The sequence below is a fragment of the Pteropus vampyrus genome, unplaced genomic scaffold, assembly GCF_000151845.1.
Source record: "Pteropus vampyrus isolate Shadow unplaced genomic scaffold, Pvam_2.0 Scaffold35, whole genome shotgun sequence".
Taxonomy (NCBI): domain Eukaryota; kingdom Metazoa; phylum Chordata; class Mammalia; order Chiroptera; family Pteropodidae; genus Pteropus; species Pteropus vampyrus.
This window is the reverse complement of record NW_011888816.1, coordinates 4,088,125-4,092,281: the sequence shown is the minus strand read 5'-3', so window position 1 is coordinate 4,092,281 and position 4,157 is coordinate 4,088,125.

The following is a 4,157-nucleotide window of genomic DNA, read 5'->3' as shown; positions in this document are numbered from 1 at the left end:
TAGAAGTGCAATTGCTGAGTCAAAAAGAAGACCCATTTTTAATTTTTTCAGAAACCTCCAGACCATTTTCCATAGTGGCTGTACCACTTTGCAATCCCACTAACAATTCTTTCTTTCTTTTTTTTTTAAAGTTATTTTCTATAGCATTCGCCCTCTACCCCCCACACAAACATATCAAATTCTGTTTTCATTCACTTGATATATTTGGGTTTTATGTAAAATTTTATTCAAAAGAGAATTCCGCTGCTAAAAAGAATGGGAAAAACAAAACAAAACAAAACAGAAAACCACCAGGGTCGTTGCCTCCGGTCCAGCTCTAAGAAACAATTTAAGACTTCATAAAAGATTTCTTTCAAAACTGAGCACAATGCCTATGGTTGATGCAAAGTAGCATTTGGTCGGTGAGCTTTCCACAGCTCTCTTTACAGAACCGGTTTAGAAATTCATCGATGGGTGAGCCCTCAGAAATTTTCTTTGGAACAACAGATAAAGTGACAAATGCCGCGGACATCTGTGCAGCCCTTCTCCGCCTTCACGTTGGTTAATGTGTTTTGGTCCTCGCTGCCCTGAGCGTGTAGACTATGAAGGGGGCCCCAGTAGCCAGAGAGTCTCAGCAAAGCCAGCAGAATGGGCGTAGCAGGAAAAAGCAGGAGTGCTTAGGGAAAGCTGCACTAACACTCCAGCCAAGGGTCTGCTTCCTCCTTCAGACCCGACTGCACACACCTTCAGTCAAGGGTGTGTGCAGGGCTCCCCCAATTCTCTGGCAGGGGGTGGGGTAGTTGCCTGGACAGGAAGATAGAGGCGGTCAACCCCCAAATACTTGTCGACTGTAGTTTAAAAGGGACTTGAGAGAGTTAAGACATTTATTAACAGAACACTTGTATGGATCATAGTTTAGCTGCTGATTTGAATGAATAAACTAAAATAAATTAACAACATAATTGGGAAAATTTGAACATTGACTTGATGTTGGATCATATTGAGGAATTACTGCTAGCTCTTTTGAGCGTCTTAATGGGATTGTGGTTATGGTTTTTACAGAATCCTGATCATTTAGAGACATCTTCTTATATTTTCGTGGAGGGAGGATGCTGCTTATGATGGAGGGAGCACCTGTACAGTGCCCGGTACTGAGCCCTTCACTTCTGGGGTCTCTATAAAGAACTGCTCCCTTCCCGAGTCCATGCCTTCCCCCCGCACTCGCCAGGAAGATCTCCTCAGTAAAGGAGCCAGATCCGCTGACCACACTTCTCCCAGGGGAATTCTTTACCTTCTCTATGCATTTTGATGGAATTCGACAGTGGTTTAGGGCCGAGGCCAAGAAGCCTGACTGAGGAGTAGTTGGAAACCAACTAAAATGGATTACCCTAAAAAGAAAGAGGGGCAGAGAAGAAAAATGTAAGCAACCTTTTGCTTAGATGTAGTAGGTGTTTATTGCACATCTACTATATGTTAAGCATTATGCTAGGTGTTTTCACATCTTGTAAGGTGAATATTATTTTAATAATAATTATTATTATACTGTAGATCTTTGAACTATATGAGTTTGAACTATACAGGTCCACCTACATGGAGACTTTTTTCAATAAATACAATAATACTTTAAATCTATTTTTCTTATGATTTTCTTAATAACATTTTCTCTACTTTATTGTAAAAAACGGTATATAGTACATATAACATCCAAAATATGTGTGAATCAACTGTTTATGTTATCTATAAGGCTTTCGATAACAGCAGGCGAGTAGTAGTTAAGTTTTTGGAGAGTCAAAAGTTATATATGGATTTTTGACTGCACAGGGGATCGGCACCCCAATCTCTACATTATTTGAGGGTCAGCTGTAATCGTAATTAAAATTGCAGCTAGCATTCATCAGGCATTTACTGTGCACCAGGAGTTCTGCTATGTGCTTTACACACACTATCTCGTTTAATTTGCACAATAATCCAATGAGATAGGAACTTTCGTTACTTCCATTTGACCAACGAGGAAAGCGAGGTTTGCGGAGAGTGGTAAGTCCCAGATCCCACCTGTGCCCATGCCTTATTGCTCCGACCCTTCTGCCTCAGAGTCGAGCCGAGGAATGCTTGGTCATCGTGACTCGAAGGCTCTGGATGCTGTCTGTGGCTCTGGAGCGCTGGGAACCTGTGTGAGGTTCTGATGCTTTTACTCCCTAAGGCAACGACTGGCTCTGAATGAGAAAGGCTTTCTCTGCTGCAGGCAGAGCATATCGGGCTTATTTGAGACACTGAAACCCCTGAGTCAACACCTCTGCCTCATCTCCCTTATTAAACAAGCTGGGATCCCATCACCCTGTTCAGCCAGATGACTTTTGACAGCTCCAAACAGAGCTTTATGTCACTTGGCTGCGTCAACATTAAGAAGACTGTCGCCACCGTTAATGCCAGGTTCAGAGCTGGTACGTAGGAGATGACCCCGTGGCCTGCCATCTCTCTCGTCCCAGTTTCGAAGGTTGAGATTTACCTTTATATTTCCCTCCATCCCAAATTCGGTCACAGTCACACTGACAGTCAAATCTCTCCTCTGTTGAAGAGATTCCCCAGACACGTGGATGTGGCTTCCAGCCCACACTCCCTTTGAGATCTAGAACTCTGAAAATCCTCTGCTGACCACCCCTCAGCCCCACCACCACTGCCCATCTCATCTCGTTGCTTCTGTCAGTTCATGTGAGGAGAAGTATAAGGTATCATTAGAGACTCTTGAGGTCCCTTAAAGCATGACCACTCAAACCGCGGCCCACGGGCCGGTGGTGTCGGCATCCCTTGTGAGATCTTCAGGATCTGATCAGATCTGCCGAACCAGACCTACTTTTTAACAAGATTCCAGGTGGCTCGTACATACATCAGAGTTTGAAGAGAGCTGCTAAACTGGTGCTTCTCAAACTGGGCTACACCCTGGAACCTCGTAGGGAGTCTTTAAAAGTGCTAATGCCTGCCTGATCCCACCTCCCCAAGATTCTGATTTGCTTGGTCTGGGGGTCCCTAGGTGACCCCAATATGCAGCTGGGGCTGAGAACCACTGGCTGAGAGAATTGGATGATACCCGCTTTTCATGAACAGGAATGAAACTGAGAGGAGTGACCCACTCGCTGTCGCCTGAGGTGACTCTCCCTTTCCCCCTGGACTCTGACTCAAGATTGGCCCCTCCATCTTGCTCCCTGGCAGGAAAGGGCAGAGACCACTCTCTTTACAACAAAGGCGGCTTCTCTGGCATCGTTTCACGGGAAGGTGGGAGGCGGGGAGCAGGAATTTCCAGCTGGGGTGCTTCCATGGTCCTGTGGCCTAGTAGCCACAGCCTCTGGCGAGAAAGGAGGAGTTAACTGGCCAGTTCATCTGAAGGTCAAAGGCCCTTCTACGTGCCTTTCCTGAAGGATGGAAAAGCAATGAAAGGACTTAGACTCCGGCTGCTGCCTGCCTTGCTCTTACAGGAAAAACAGAAGTCACGGTGGGAGGAGCATGAGGAGCGTGTGGCTGGCCCTCCTGGCATCCCGGAGCTGGAGAGCTGCAGCCCTGAGAGGGGCGCTTGTGAATTGCAGTAGCGATGGCTGTCACTCCCTGTGCTCCCTCCACTCCAGCCCTGCCTGCTCTTGGCATCTTTACTGGGACTGAGAATTCCCCACTGCAGAGGCCCCGATCTTGGCCGTTTCCTCCACGCAGCTGTTTTGGAAACAGGAACGTGGATGTTTGGGTGGAAGCGGGGTAGCCAAGGGCTTAGAGGCAGGTGGGCCAGAGGAGAGAGCTAGCAGCTCAGCGACCCTGAGATGGCCCCAGTGCCCAGAGCAGAGGCAACTCCACTGGCCTCCGCTGGGCACAAAGACGTGGTCACGTGGCCGCTGGGGCTGCCACTTGAAAGAGCTGCCATTGTCCAGGCCTCAGGTTTCAGGAAACCAGATGCCGGGAGGACTGACCTCTTTTTTTTGTTTGTTTGTTTTATTTTGTTTTAAAGCAACAGGGGCTGGCTAAGGCCGACTGCAGTTTTCGATTCTGGAGCGGGGTGAGGGGGTGGGGTGGTCTACACATGCACACAAGCCAAACAGACTTCTCTAAGTTTGTTTTTCTGACACATTGGAAACCACACAGTTCAGAGAAAATTCATCTCACATGCTGGGGCCTGCTTTTCCCGGAACGTGTCCAGC